The sequence below is a fragment of the Rutidosis leptorrhynchoides genome, chromosome 4 (genome assembly GCF_046630445.1).
Source record: "Rutidosis leptorrhynchoides isolate AG116_Rl617_1_P2 chromosome 4, CSIRO_AGI_Rlap_v1, whole genome shotgun sequence".
NCBI classification, from domain to species: Eukaryota; Viridiplantae; Streptophyta; class Magnoliopsida; order Asterales; family Asteraceae; genus Rutidosis; species Rutidosis leptorrhynchoides.
This window is the reverse complement of record NC_092336.1, coordinates 372410961-372428509: the sequence shown is the minus strand read 5'-3', so window position 1 is coordinate 372428509 and position 17549 is coordinate 372410961.

Sequence of the window (17549 nt, the reverse complement as noted above, 5' to 3'; positions counted from 1 at the left end):
AGCTAACATTTCAGCTTCATCAATTGGTTCATTACCTTCTCCTAAAGAACATTCTCCTGTTCCTTGTAATTCTGGAAATTCTTTTAATAATTCTGCATGTGCATCTATAGTTTGAATATAATAACATGTATCATCTGCAGATTGTGGTTGTTGCATTGATCTATCAACTGAAAAGGTAACACTCTCATCCTCTATACTTAGGGTCAATTTCTTACCGAACACGTCTATCATTGCTTTAGCCGTGTTTAAGAATGGTCTTCCTAATATGAGAGGAACTTGAGAATCTTCTTCCATGTCCAAAACAACAAAATCTACTGGAAATACTAAAGTACCAACTTTAACTAGCATGTTCTCCATTATCCCTCTAGGATATTTTATTGATCTATCGGCTAGTTGTATGCTTATTCTGGTTGGTTTCAATTCTCCAAGGTCTAGTTTAGCGTATAGTGAATACGGCATTAGATTTATACTAGCACCTAAGTCTGCCAATGCTTCTATTGAACTAAGACTACCCAGAAAACATGGAATTGTGAAACTTCCTGGATCAGATAGTTTTTCTGGTATCTTATTCAACAGCACTGCTGAACAATTAGCATTCATAGTAACAGCCGAGAGTTCTTCCATTTTCTTTCTATTTGAGATTAGATCTTTCAAGAATTTAGCATATCTTGGCATTCCTGAAATCACATCAATGAAAGGAAGATTTACATTTATCTGTTTAAACATATCCAAGAATTTGGATTGCTCGGCTTCAAGTTTCTCTTTCTTCATTTTACTCGGGTAAGGAAGTGGTGGTTGGTATGGTTTAACATAAGGTTTATCCTTAACTGTGTTATCTTCATTAACCTTTTCAACTACCGGTTCTTTTTCCTTATCTTGATCAGGTTGTGGTTCTTGTGGAGTAGGAATAGTTTCATCAGAAGTTACAGGTATTTCAGGTGGTTTAAGTGTTGTACCACTTCTTGTGGTAATAGCTTTAGCTGTTTCATTCCGGGGGTTAGCGTTTGTATCACTAGGTAGACTTCCCGGTTTTCTTTCACCTATTAACCTTGCTAGGTTACTTACTTCTTGTTCCAGATTTTGAATAGAAGCTTGTTGATTTCTAAATGCTTGAGCATTTTGTTCATTGGTTTGTTTCTGAGATGTGAAAAACTGCGTTTGAGTTTCAACTAGCTTCGTCATCATATCTTCTAAATTCGGCTTTTTATCATCGGTTTGTTGTGGTGGTTTGTTTTGAAAATTAGGTCTTTGCTGATTGTAAGTATTATTGGATACTTGTTGATTGCTAGGACCTTGTTGGTTGTTGTATGGAATATTTCGGTTATAATTCTGGTTTTGATTGTAAATCGGTCTTGGCGGTTGATAATTATTCTGATAATTATTTCCAGGCCTTTGGTTTATGTATGAAATATTCTCTCTTTGTTCCATTGTTAATTCAATACTGAGACAATCTTTTGTCAAATGTGGTCCTCCACACTGCTCACAACTAATTCGTATTGAGTGAATATCCTTAGTCATCTTTTCCATTCGTCTCTCCACAGCATCTATCTTTGCGGAAATGGAATCTAAGTCATGGCTAGAATCGGCTCTAGCTGCTTTAGATGATCTAATGATATCTTTTTCTTGGTGCCACTCATGTGAGTGGGAAGCAGTACTATCAATAATTTTGTAAGCATCAGTTTCAGTTTTCTTCATAATAGAACCACCAGCTGCTATATCTATATCTTTTCTTGTAGTGATGTCGCATCCTTGGTAGAATATTTGTACTATTTGGCAGGTGTCTAAACCATGTTGCGGACATCCTCTTAACAACTTTCCATATCTTGTCCACGCCTCATATAGAGTTTCATTTGGTTTCTGTGTGAACGTAACAATTTCTGCTTGAAGTCTTACGGCTTTAGATGCAGGAAAGAATTGTTTAAGAAATTTGTCAATTAAAACGTCCCATGTATCGATCGCCCCTTCAGGTAACGATTCCAACCAATCTTTGGCTTCTCCCTTTAAAGTCCAGGGAAATAACATGAGATATATCTGTTCATCCTCTACTTCTCGGATTTTAAATAGTGTGCAGATCCTATTAAAGGTACGTAGATGTTCATTTGGATCTTCCTTCGGCGCACCACTAAATTGGCATTGATTAGTCACCATGTGTAGAATTTGTCCTTTGATTTCATAATCTGGCGCATTAATGTCTGGATGAGTAATTGCGTGACCTTGGCCAGTGCGTTTAGCTCTCATTCGGTCTTCCATACTTAAAGGTTCCAGATTCTCCATAATTGAATTTGTTGAATCGGTATCACTAGATGATTCTGATTTAATAGTTCGTTCCTCAACAATCTCTGTTTGAATGATTGGTGGTTCCGGAGGAAAGTTTAATGGTTCAGGATCTACGAACCGTTCCTGAATATTCTCTGGATTCTCAATTGTGAAGTTGGGTTCAAAAAATGGATTATCGGAAATTTGAACTGAAGTACTTGGTCGACTGGATGACGATTCTAAAGAAAAATCAACGGCGGTTATATTTGTTAAACGATGTCTTGATCGAGTTACAGGTGGTGAACGTACAAAAGGTGATGAACGTCTTGCTCGGTGCATTCACTGAATATCCTATTAGTTTTAAAAAGGAAAGAAAAATTATAATAAGTTATCCAATCAATAGACTTTTCTGATTTTGCCCACGTTTCGAATAGCCAAAAGATGCAGCAGAGGGGCAGGATTCGTTTGGTCTCAATATAATTGAGGACTGTTTGGCTCCAATAACCCGGTCCACGTACAAATCCAACTATTACTACGAACCAGAAAATTTTGATGTCTATCAATTTAACCACTTAAAATAAATTTTCGTAATTTTAAGAAATTTAGAGAAGAAGTAGAAAAAATTCTAAGTCCTAAAAACTAGAATAGCGAGAAATAAGAGAGAAAAAGAGTTCGTCGAAAAAAAATCGAAAAAGAAAAAAATGGTTGAAAAATAAAAGGTGACGGAAAAATAAAAGAAACTTATAAAAACTTAAAAATACTTAACTAACCTAACCTTATTACTACAACTAACTTAAAATTATAATCGCAAATTGATATTACTAATTGGAATGATAATTGGTACATAGTAAAAGGTCTAAAAATATTAAAGCTTACAAAGAAAAACTAAATCCCAAATGGAAATAACTTAAAAAGAAACTAAAACTTAAAAAGGCGTCGCAAAATTCTAAAGCACCTAAATCTTAGTCTAAAAAAAAAGCACTTAAGGAATTCTACGGCAAAGCCTAAAAATCTAGGAGTAAAAATAACTATAGCAAAAACTAAGTTTAAAATTAAATATGAGCTAAAAAAAACAAATATTACGCTACAACGATTAAAAAGGCACAAAATATAAAAATATACAAAAAGTTGTAAAAAGTACAATTTTTATAAAAATATTATTTTTATATTATTTATTTAATAAAACTACTAATTTTACAATTTAATAAAACTAATTAATACTAAATACATTAAAAAGTAAAAATAAAAATAAAACTAATAATAATAATAATAATAATTAGGTTTAAATAATAATAATAATTAATTAAATCCCGTAATTAATGCAGATTTAGGGTTCTTTGTCCGTGTGTCAGATGGTCTCCGCGAGTTGCGGCAATTAAAGAAGAAAACCCCGCGAGTCGCGGGGTTCAGAAATTCAGTTGACAGCTTTGAAATTTTACGCGTTTTCTTTATTTATTTTTTTTTATTTTCTGTTTTCTGTTTTTTTTTTTCTAAAAGATATTTAATAAAAGTTATATTTTTATAAATTAAAATAAAGATAAAGAAACTTATAAAACTTAAATATTTAACAAAATCTTAAAAATACTTATATTTTTTGTTTTTCTTTTTATATTTTCGAATTTTTAAAACGTATTTATACAAAAGCGACTTTCAATAAAAGTTAACTAAAATTTTTTTTTTTTTTATATTAGCGTTGTGCTTCCGGCTTTTAAAATAATCCCCGGCAGCGGCGCCAAAAATGCTTGATGTTCTGCGAGGTGTATATAAAATAGTTTATATTTTACTAGGAAAATACTATTAAATACGATACAATTTTACACAAGATATTTATTTATTTATAGAATGGATATACTTAAACCTTGCTACAACACTTATAGGCAGTGTACCTAATCGTACAGTAGTGTAGTTTTTAGTAAGTCCGGTTCGTTCCACAGGGAAATCTTTAAACAAAGCTCAACGCTATATTAGTTTACTTTTATTAAAAATACAAATATATATATAAGTAATATTATTATTATAAAAGGGGGGTTTTTACCGTTTAATGACCGGTTTGTCGATTTTAAGACTTTAGTCGCAGTTAAAACCTAATGTAAAATATAAAATAAATACAAGACTTAAATTAAAGCGTAAAGTAAATAACGATAATGAAATTGCGAATAATAAAAGTGCGATAAAATAAAATTGCGATAATTAAAAAGTACGATAATTAAAAGTGCGATTAAATAACAATAAATAAAAGTACGATAATTAGAAGTGCAATTAAATATAAAATAAAGGAAATTAAATATGAAATAAAAGAATTATGCTTATTTAAACTTCCGTAATCATGATGTTTGACGTGTTGATTTTAGTTTTATGCCCATGGGTTAATTGTCCTTTGTCCTGGATTATTTAATATGTCCGTCTGGTTTTTGTCCATAACAGTCCATCAGTCATAAATATAAATTGCAAGTGTCCTTGTCAAATTATTATTATACCCGAAGTTAAATATTCCAACTAATTGGGGATTCGAATTGTAACAAGGTTTTAATACTTTGTTTAATGAATACACCAGGTTATCGACTGCATGTAAACCAAGGTTTTACTACTTTGTTAACAATTACACCAATTACCCTTGAATGTAATTTCACCCCTGTTTTAATTATTCTAGTGGCTATTAATCCATTCCCGTGTCCGGTTAAATGAACGATTATTCGTACATATAAATACCCCGCCCATCGTGTCCGATCGAGTGTATATGGTAATTTATAGGGACGCCCAATTGTAAATCTTTATATTAACATTAACAAACTTTCATTTAGTTAAACAAATATAAAGCCCATTAATAGCCCATAGTCTAATTTCCACAAGTGTCGTTCTTTTGTCCAAACCCCAATTATGGTACAAAGCCCAATTACCCAATTTTAGTAATTAGCCCAACATCATGATTACTTCGTTTTAAATAAGCATAATAATAACTTAGCTACGAGACATTAATATAAAAAGGTTGAACATAACTTACAATGATTAAAAATAGCGTAGCGTTACACGGACAGAATTTCGACTTATACCCTTACAACATTCGCTAACATACCCTTATTATTAGAATTAAAATTAAAATTAAAATATAAATTATATATATATATATATATATATAAGTTTTACGTATGAATGAGGAAGAAAAGATGATGATTTTTGATCAGAATTCGGTTGGCTTTATAGCCAGAGTTGATTTTTGGGGCTCCGCGACTCGCGGCAAAATCCCCTTCAAACTCCGCGAGTCGCGGAGATAGAAATTACAGCTCAGTCCTTGGAGTTTTCTCTGCCGACGGTTTTTAATATATATATATAATATATATATAATTAATATAATTAATTATATATTATATTATATTTATATATATAGTTAACTAGTAATTTTTAGTCCGTTGCGTCGAGCGTTAAGAGTTGACTCTGGTCCCGGTTTCGGATTTTCGAACGTCCTCGCGTACAATTTAATATCTTGTACTTTACGTTTTGAATCTTGTACTCTTGTGATTTCGAGACGTTTCTTATCAATAATTGGAACCTTTTTGATTGTCTTTTGTACTTTTGAGCTTTTTGGTCGTTTGCGTCTTCAATTCGTCGAATCTGTCTTTTGTCTTCACCTTTTATTATTTAAACGAATATCACTTGTAAATAGAACAATTGTAACTAAAAGCTTGTCTTTCTTGAGGAATAATGCTATGAAATATATGTTCGTTTTTAGCATTATCAGACCCGAACATGAAAGTTCATCCCATCATCAATCCTAACACACTAGTACACTCTAAGGACCCTAAAAATGGTCACAAAGTCGGACCAAACCTGGTTCAATTCTTTTTCATAGTTTAATCTCCACATAACACCATTTTAATAATATTTTAAGCTCCAGGAATCGAAATGACATGAATCCGGAGTCTAAAATTAATGTCTTGATGAGAGGAACTCATATAGATACTTTAATTTCACTTTTATATCAGTTACATAATCAGAAATTGAACGAAAATGCTGCTGTCCCAATTCAATCAAACCAAAAACATATATATTTGAGCATTTCTACGCATACAATCATCAATACAATAACATGTAATCATCATACTATCAATATAACATCAAAATATAGAAAATATAAGAAAAATTAAAAATCTAGGGTTAGGGTTTATACCCTAATCAAGAATCAAAAGATGTAGTCGCGTAGAGAACGAAGAGTAGAATCCGATTATACAAGAAGCCCTTTGATCCAAGCTATAATTGAATGAAGATGATGATGATAAGTGGTGGTGTAGGTGACGGCTAAGGATGGGAGAGGAGAGGAGAAGATGAGAGAAAAAAATGATTAGGTTTACAAATGAGGGAAGTAGTGAGGTATTATGATCTAATGCCTTAAGTTTAGCCAAAATGCACCAAACACCCCTCCCCATGGATGTGTTGGCCGAAATTTTGGTAGGGTGGAACCCTTAGTGGGCCAAATTTGATAAATGCTCAAAAACTTGTGGCCCAAATGTCCGAACGAAGCCCGAAACGCGAAAACACCGCTACGCGATTGATTTTTCGGAGAGATAACAAATACGCGACGAATAAAATATATAAACACTAAATATAAACATATGACATTAAAATATCATATTTAAAATAATTAGGACTAAAAAATCCCAAAAGCTTGCCCGTTGGTTTGAAAACCGAAAAGATTCGCCGGAAAGAAATCCGCGACACGTAGAAACGTATAACTTGAAATATGAATACAAATATTCATATAACACGTAATAATTAATATATTATTACTAAAATAATAATATAGATCATAGAAATGACGTGGAATGAATAACAATTAATGGTCGTTAAATAATTAACGGTAAAATATAACGGAAAAAGTAGGGTCGTTACAGTACCTTCCCGTTACGGAAATTTTGTACCGAAATTTAAGCAGGTGCAGGGGTTGACTCGGCATCTGAGAACAAATGCGGGTACTTCTTCCTCATCTGATCTTCACGCTCTCAAGTGAACCCGGGACCGCGTCTGGCGTTTCATCTAACTCGAACAATAGGAATTCTGTTCTGCTTGAGAGTCTTAACATCTCGACCCATAATTTCAACAGGTTCCTCAATAAAATATAGTTGCTTAACAACATGAAGCTCCTTCAGAGGAATAGTCTTATCGGCCTCGACCAAACACTTCTTTAAATTCGATACATGAAAAATGTCATGAACATCACTGAGTTCTTGTGACAATTTCAAACGATAAGCCACGAGTCTAACTCTCTCAATAATCTCAAACGGTCCAACAAAATGAGGACTCAACTTTCCCCTTTTACCAAAACGTATTACGCCCTTTCAAGGTGATACCCTCAACATAACATGATCACCAACCTGAAATTCAATATCGTTCCTTCTCTTATTAGCATAACTCTTTCGCCGACTTCTGGCGGTTCTCAACATTCCCTTAATCTGTACGATCTTCTTGGTAGTCTCATGAATAATTTCTGGATCTGCGAGTTGAGCATCCCCAACCTCATTCCAGCAGATAGGAGACATACACTTTCTACCATACAGCGCTTCAAAAGGTGCGGCATAATACTTGCATGATAACTGTTATTATAAGAAAATTCAGCCAGTGAGTAAGCTTAGTGAGTCGGTCAAACGAGTAAGCTTCTTCATTGAATCTGTTTCCTTAATTGGCAAGAAATGAGTTGACTTAGTGAGTCGGTCAACAATCACCCAAATGGTACCATAACCACCCACAACTCTCGGTAACTTCGTAATAAAGTCCACCGTAATACCTTCCCACTTCCACTCGGGAATTTCAGGCTGCACCAAAAGTCCTGACGGTTCTGATGTTCAGCTTTAACCTTAGCACAGGTCAAACACTTAGCCACATACGTAGCCACATCAGCCTTCAAATGAGGCCGCCAATACAACTCCTTAAGATGAATAGAGTACCTAGACTTATGAGCCTCATCTAAAACAAGTTGTCGCAGATCACCAAACTTCGGAACCCAAAGGCGTCCCGTAAAATACCGAGTACCATCGGTTCGTACCTCTAATTGTTTACTCAAGCCTCGGACCTTCCCGTTACAAAATTCTCCTCCTTCAAGGTTTCTTGTTGTGCCTCAAGAATCTGCCTTGCGAGGTTTGTTCGAATGGACATATTTAAGCCCCTAAACCTATGAGGTTCAGTCCTCTCTTTACGACTTAATGTATCGGCCTTAACATTAGCCTTCCCCGGATGATATAAAAGTTCACAATCAAAATCATCTCAATCCATCTTCGTTGCCTCATATTCAACTGTTTCTGATCAAGGATATGTTGAAGACTTTTGTGATCAGTGTACACAGTACTTTTGACTCCATATAAGTAATGTCTCCAATTCTTGAGTGTGAACACAACAGCTCCCAATTCTACATCATGGGTTGTATAATTATGTTCATAAATCTTCAACTAACGTGACGCGTAAACAATGACTTTCTTTCGTTGCATCAAAACACAACCAAAGTCTTGACACGGAGCATCACAATAGATAACAAGATCGTCACTACCCTCAGGTAGTGATAATATTAGTGCAGAAGTTAACTTCTTCTTTAGAGTTTGGAAAGCAGACTCTTGTTCACTCTTCCACTCGTACTTCTTCTCCTTATGCGTTAAAGCAGTCAGAGGTTTCGCTACTCGTGATAAATCTTGAATGAACCTTCTATAATAGCATGCTAATCCTAGAAACTGGCGAATTTGAGTAGGAGTTTTCAAAAATTTCCCATTTCCCAATTGCCTCAATCTTAGCAGGATCAACTTGAATTCCCTATTTAATAACAACGTGCCCAAGGAATTGAACTTCTTTAAACCAGAACGCACATTTAGAAAAATTCAGCATACATCTCTTCTTTTCTTAACAAATCAAGCACTTATCTTCGTGCTCTTGATCACTTCTTGGAATAGATAAGGATACCATCGATGAAAACGTTAACGAATTTATCCAGATATGAGCTACACACACAGTTCATGAGGTCCATGAACACAGCAGGTGTGTTAGTCAATTCGGAGGGCATAACAAGAAATTCGCAGTGACCATAACGGGTACGAAAAGTAGTTTTTGGAATATCAGTTTATTTAGTCTGCAGTTGGTGATAACCGGAATGAAGGTCAATCTTAGAATAAACGGACGAACCTTAAAGTTGATCGAACAGATCATCAATTCTCGGAAGAGGGTAACGGTTCTTAACTATAAGCTTGTTTAACTCGCGATAATCAATACACCATCGGAACGAACCACCTTTCTTCTTAACAAACAAAACAGGAGCTCCCCAAGGGGACGAACTGGGATGAATGAAATGTAGTTGCAACAATGAAGGAAGAAATATATGGAGTAGTCACATCGGTGGCATATGTATTTAAGGCCATTCTCTCAAAGGAGATAATGAGGATCATGGACTTCAAAGAAAATTTTCATTACACTTTCGATAGGAAGACGTACGAAAGGTGTGATATTTCAACGAGAGTGAACTTCCTTGTACAATGAGCGAGGAAATCTAGGATTCATCCATATTCTTAAATTTATGTGCGGATGAAAAGAACGCCAATCATGGGTTATAAAGAATGGTCGACTCCAGGTGAGATAAATCTCCAAAAAATAATTTCGTGTACCTCAAAGTATTGAATCCTAGGATTGATGTTTACGAGGGTGTTGCGGTTAACAACGAATTTTGAGAGTAGAAACTCCTCAAACGGTCTAGTGTAATATATATCCATGATACCCACTATACAACAGTTGGGGTAGAAACCCACCTAGCGCCTTTTCTACAATAGGGTGACCACCGAGTGTACCCCAGAAAATTGATTTATCGATCCACATTTCGGCCATGTCCAACCATAAGAGGGAAAATGTTATGAGCGCAAAGACTTTCCAACAAATTTTATAAACCGGCATCCAAAGTGGCGTAAGATTTTCTATCAATGAACTTAATGGTAAGTTTCATCCTTAAACGGAGGATGAGAAGAACTGTGATCCAGAAACTCTGTAGGGTAATACGAAAAGTTGATAAAATTAATCAAAGGAGTTTTGAAAAAGCTTTAAACGTTTGATGAGACAACATAAACGGAACGAAGTTCTTAGTAATTTAGAAGTATGTACAATGTGTACCATTTTATATAAAATAATTTGACTTAATTAAACAACTCAATAAAGGTGTGGTTTTAAAATAATTTTGAAGGTATAATTTAGTATGTACTAATCAAAATAGGTTAAGGTAAACTTATTCATTTGAATCCATACGTACATATATGATTTTATAAATTGTATACATGACAAAATATTTCATTACTTCTATTCGCCCATAAATCCGTGAGAACTACCCAATTAAACAAATGTGTAAAACTCCCGATGATAAACATAGTATCTGTATTTCAGAGGTTACAAGTTGAAGTAAGATCGTGAAAGATCGAGTAAATGACCTGAATCGTCGTGCGACATTTGACCAACAAATGTTACGAGGTCATGAAAACCAATGAGTTAAATATTTTTTTTGACTATTATCAGGACATAAGTCCTTGGACCAAAACTGTTCCCGAGCGAAGCTGTTGCTAACAAGCGAGTTATGAAAGGGTAGAGCATGAGCTAGATAATCTAGTTAAGACGAGCTCCTCGTATATCAACAAATAAGATAATGAATATTTTCCCTACCCATGTAATACATCGGAATTTCTAAAAGAGTAGTGTAAAAATTTTCTTTGACTCGCTTTCTATTCCTCATGTCACAATATTGGGACTTCTTTATGAATTAACGTAATATAATCACGTTGGCCTGACGCCATTATATTTCACTAATTCATAGTTCCATTCCAATAGCACTACATGAGGTCAGGACACACGATCAACCTCGAATTTCCACACACTTTCTCTAAAATAATTTCTTAAACAGTGTGCTAAGGATAGCACAAGAGACAAAAACATCAAAAGTAATGGATAGGAGTAACGATGACATAAAAATGTCTTCGAAGTACCAAGAATCTCTAAAAGTCAAGAATGACGTCTTCCGGTTCAAAAACCAAAGCACATAGGCACAACGGCACAAAGGCACGTAATATAACAAGAATGTTATATACCTAAACATAATAGCTGACATTGAAATGCCGAGCCTTTAGAAGTCAAGAATGACATCTCGTGTAATATAATTCAAACGTTATATACATAACCATAATAGATGACATAGAAATGTCAAAAATTCCAGAAGTCAAGAATGGCATTCCTCGGTTTCACTAACCGACGTGTTCTTATAAAAGATAAACTTGCATGAGTCAGAGGATACGTTTAAATCAGAATGGAAGTTCCTCCCGAATTCAGAACATATGAAGGAGATGTACGTATATGAAAACTATATACATACCAATATGATACAAATAATCACATATAATAATAATTTATAGGTCGGGCTGTAGACTAGACTCACTAATGCACCCTATTGACTCGGGTAACGACATCAATGCAGCCTAATTCCCTACAACCACGCTCTGATACCAACTTTAATGACCCTTCAAAGTACACTTGACGACCATCATTATCTTGGTCCCACAGCTTGATCATAACTCTATATGAATTTAATAAATAACCTTGCATTCTTTGTTTAAAAATGATTTTCTATAGAGGAAATCTACCAAAATATGTAAGTTTAGAAAAATCATACATTATTACTTAACCAAAAGTTGACCAAAACAAAGTCAACAACATCCACTATTAAATGTATCAAAATAGAATGCAAGTTATTGTTTAACAAAAGCTGCCATCATAAATATACAGACTCTCTAAGCACAGCGGAAGCAATCAATCATGAACTTGAGAATAAAACATGCGAGTAACAGTCAACAAAAATGTTGAGTGAATTATAGGTTTCATATTGCAACCAATATTTAATTTAAACCATAAAAATTTATGTTTGAAAACATAAAAACCCCTTTTTGGACCACAAAATTATATGCTAGAAAACATATAAAAACATTATTCCATTTTCCGTGAGCTACCTGGTAACCACTTAACCATTTATTTACCCTTGCCAAACACAATAAATAATATACATCGAACAAGTGTATCTTCAACTAAATACGAAGTACTAAACATTCCGATTATAAATTGCTATCGCGACTAGCTCGAAATGAGGTTGTCAAACCCGATAGATCTATCCGTAGGATTCGCGTTCACCAGTAGAAACCAGTGATTACAGTTATCAGACTAGGGAATATTTTTGTTCAACTCACAATGAATAATTTAAACCAACTTCCATATGTGTCCAAAAATATAAAATAAATTGTATGTATTCTCATCCCAAAAGATTTAAAATAGAAAAATGGGACTATAACTCACCTTAATAGCAAACGAAGTAACCATACAAATAAGCAAACATCAATCGAAGTAAAGTAGACATAGAACAATACTCAACATGCATCGGTTTGATCGGAACAGCGTACGGACACACACTTTCTATTTTTAGAAAGTTTCTATTTTTAGCATGTTTCCATTTTTCGAAAGTTTCTATTTTAGGAAAGTTTCTATTTTTGGAAAGTTTCCAAATTTAGAAAGTTTCTATTTTTAGAAAGTTTTAACTTAGGAAAGTTTCCTTATTTAGAAAGTCAAAAAATGTCAACTGAAAGTCAAAGTCAACCGAAAGTCAACTCAAAAGTCAACCTCGGTCAAACAAAGTCAACATTAATTTTAAAAGTATAAGTTATAATAATAATATAAGTTATAATGTTAATTAAAGTTAAATATGTATAATTATGTCATAACATAAGTTTAATTAAATTAAAATGAATTATTAAAGTTAACATAAGTTTAAATGATACATTTAATATAACATAAGTATTTAATTAATTAATTAAATATTAGTCATAATATAAGTATTATTAATTAATAATAAAATTTAAATCATATCATAAGTATTATTAATTAATATTGAATTATTAATCATATCATAAGTTTCTAATTATAATTATTACATCATAAGTATTTAATAATTAAATTATAATTAAATAATAACTAAGCCTTATAATAATTAAATAATTAATTAATCCTTATTATAAGTCTTATTATAATAATTTCATAATATAAGTTTAATACTTATCATAAGTATTTTCCATTAATAATAAAAGTATTATTAATCATCAGTTTAATTAAAAGTTTAATTAAATCATAAGTAATAATTAAATGATATAATAAATATATATCATTAGTCTTAAATTATAATAATTACTTTTTATATCATAAGTAATTTAATAATAATAAAAATTATTATTTATATCATAAGTTTTATTTAATAACCATAAGTTTTAATCAAAACTTGAGCCCCGGGAATCAGTTTTCGGCGAGCCTTATATATATCTTCGCCTAACCAACCCACCCGACACATTAGTATGCTCAAGAACATCCCAATAACAGTCACCAAGTCGTGACTTACAGCTCTTAATCAGTTTGGACCTTTAATCCGCTCAAAAACGTGTTTTAGTCATAACGGGTGATCCGTGGCTCGGATTTCGATGACCCAAACATGAAAGTTCATCCCATCATCAATCCTAACACACTAGTACACCCTAAGGACCCTAAAAATGGTCACAAAGTTGGACCAAACCTGGTTCAATTCGTTTTCATAGTTTAATCTCCACATAACACCATTTTAATCATATTTTAAGCTTCGGGAATCGAAATGACATGAATCCGGAGTCTAAAATTAATGTCTTGATGAGAGGAACTCATATAGATACTTTAATTTCACTTTTATATCAGTTACATAATCAGAAATGAATGAAAATGCTGCTGTCCCAATTCAATCAAACCGAAAACATATATATTTGAGCATTTCTACGCATACAATCATCAATACAATAACATGTAATCATCATACTATCAATATAACATCAAAATACAGAAAATATAAAAAAAAATTAAAAATCTAGGGTTAGGGTTTATACCCTAATCAAGAATCAAAAGATGTAGTCGCGTAGAGAACGAAGAGTAGAATCCGATTATACAAGAAGCCCTTTGATCCAAGCTATAATTGAATGAAGATGATGATGAGAAGTGGTGGTGTAGGTGACGGCTAAGGATGGAAGAGGAGAGGAGAAGATGAGAAAAAAAAATGATTAGGTTTACAAATGAGGGAAGTAGTGAGGTATTATGATCTAATGCCTCAAGTTTAGCCAAAATGCACCAAACACCCCTCCCCATGGATGTGTTGGCCGAAATTTTGGTAGGGTGGGACCCTTAGTGGTCCAAATTTGATAAATGCTCAATAACTTGTGGCCCGAATGTCCGAACGAAGCCCGAAACGCGAAAACACCGCTACGCGATTGATTTTTCGGAGAGATAACAAATACGCGACGAATAAAATATATAAACACTAAATATAAACATATGACATTAAAATATTATATTTAAAATAATTAGGACTAAAAAATCCCAAAAGCTTGCCCGTTGGTTTGAAAACCGAAAAGATTCGCCGGATAGAAATCCGCGACACGTAGAAACGTATAACTTGAAATATGAATACAAATATTCATATAACACATAATAATTAATATATTATTACTAAAATAATAATATAGATCATAGAAATGACGTGGAACGAATAACAATTAACGGTCGTTAAATAATTAACGGTAAAAGATAACGGAAAAAGTAGGGTCGTTACAGCCGCCAAGCAAGATCACAGTTTACAATATTCTTTCACATCTTTAGATCTTCAACACCACCACCATTTTTTTTTTACCTCTTACCTAACCACCACCCCTCCACCAGCACCGCCGCCACCGTCACCATACCGCTGCTACGAGCACGTCGCCACTAACACCAGCCAATATGGATCTAGAACTAAACAGATCTGAGGACAATTTTTTTTTATTTTTAGTTAAGCAAAGTCTGAAAATATAACAAACACAAAAAAACAACTGAAAAATAAAAACATACATCGCTATAATATACGAACTTACAAGATCATGAACTTGAAAATTTTTAATCTTAAACTTAAAAAATAAAAAATTCTAACCCAAAACAACTTTTCCGACCGATGCGGTTTCCGGTCTTGATTTAACATAAATTTCGGTTCTAATTGTTACGATGAGAGATCTACAACTAATATCGACCTCCACCACCACCATCATGAAATTCCGTTCACCGCCATCATCGCCCTACCACGAACTCCGTCCATCACCACCATCAACCTACTACAAATACCACTTTGAAAAGAAAAATATGAGTTTCTTAATAACGACGTTTATTTTTTCTAGATTTGTTGAACGAGAATGTTAGAGAAGGCATACATATAAAAAATCGTTTATATAAAACTCGATTTGATATTATTTATGCTAAAAATATACTAACAAAACAAGTTAGAAACTATTAAATTTTTTTTGATGAAAACGCGTTGAAGATGAAAATTCAAGAAGATAAACTCAGATACAGTTTAGTAGAGGATAAAGCAAATGGGAAAGTGTGTGGTGTTTGAATAATGATAAAAAAAAATTAACTTATACCAAAATCCTATCACAAATGAGCAGATTTCAAGCCTTTTCTGGTGGGCTTAAGCCCAAACATTAAACGAGATAAAAAAAGCCCACATATTTCTTATTATCTTAATTTTAATTTTTAATTTTAACTTATTTGAAATTAAATTAAAAGTTAAGTTCATTGAAAAAATATGCGTAGTATTTATACTCCTATTTCTTAACAATGACTTTTTTCTTTTTGTCTTTAAAATATTTTTTTGTACAACTTTAATTACTTATTTTTATTTTTGTCGTTGGTAAAAGTTATAAATATGAATTATGAAAGTTTACACTAACATAGTTGTAGTTTTATGTTCTTTTATTATCACCAAATTCAAACATTTATTTGTTCTTTTTATCTCAATAATTTAGAGTGTAAAAATGAACAAAGGATGCCTCAAACCATAATAGTTGCTGGGCATTGCGTAAATGGTCTGGAAAGAGTGGACAACATTTTGATGACTTTCAGCCCAAAAACTGTCTAACGATGTAGTAGCGTTAAAATGACACTAATCCGCCGCGAAGCGCGGACCACAAATCTAGTTATATATAAAAATAAAGTCAACTTTTACTAATCAATTTTAAAAAATTCTAAATGAAAGAAAATGTGACCTTTGGATTAATTTTTTTTTTATTTTTTTTAATATTAGATCGTGTGATCACTTAACAATTGTCTGTTTTCTCAATTTCAATTAATTGTTTGTTGAGTGACCGGTATAGACCGCCCCCGTTCAAAATCAAATTACAGGTAGTTTTTCCAAAATATCTCTATTCACAATCATCCAAAACAACAGCACCATCACTAAATTAGGGTTCTTCGTTGTATCTACAAATCAATTACGAAGTCGCCCAATCTACAATCCATTATTCACCATCAACAATCCAAATCAACAGCACCTACGCTAAATTAGGGTTCTTCGTTGCCAGTACCCTAATTTCTTTTCTTCTAATCATTCAGCCCGATCTAATTTCATGTATTAACTTTCACGGTATAGTATAATATTTTGAAAATGTGATTTTCTTTCAAGACTAGGGTTGTGTGATTGTTCATGATTATTCAGTCATACGCAAAAAAACTTATTAACAAGTTATTGCTCAACATTTATATTTTGAGGATATCTGCCATACTGTACTAACTTGTCTTACACTACTGCACAATTTATGTACCGAATATTCATGTTTTATATCTTTCTTAAAATATCTGAGTTTGAAGATTGTAATTATCTTTATATTTGTCCAACTTCGTCGAATACTTCAGTGAAAAGTTGAAAGAATATGCTCAATGATACAGGTATGTTCATATCGCATTCTTAATCAATATCTGAAACAATCTTCTCAATGATACAGGTAACTCAAGTTTTCTATTGGTGATTCTAAAATCTATAAAAATATAAATGTTCAAATTCGACTAAATAAATGTACGCGTCCTCTCGAAGACGTGGTTACCCCACTCAACCTTTTAATAGTTAGTGACGAAGAATGAAAGGTCCAAGTGAGGGTATTTTTGCTATGGAAGTACAATTATATCGAATTAGCATGCTGCAACCTTTATCCTACAACATCCAGAAGAAAGAAAGAGAAATAGAGGCGGCAATGAAAATTTCTGCACAGAAAATCTGTCAAATGGGTCTTTTTAGTAGTACTCAAAAGTCAAAATGGGTCATTTTTGTACTAGTCCTAATGGGTCGGGATGACTCAGTTTGACCTACAAATACTTATTATTCATGATTTAAGCTTTAAAAGCAACATATCACAGTATAGATTTTTCAGATAAAAACG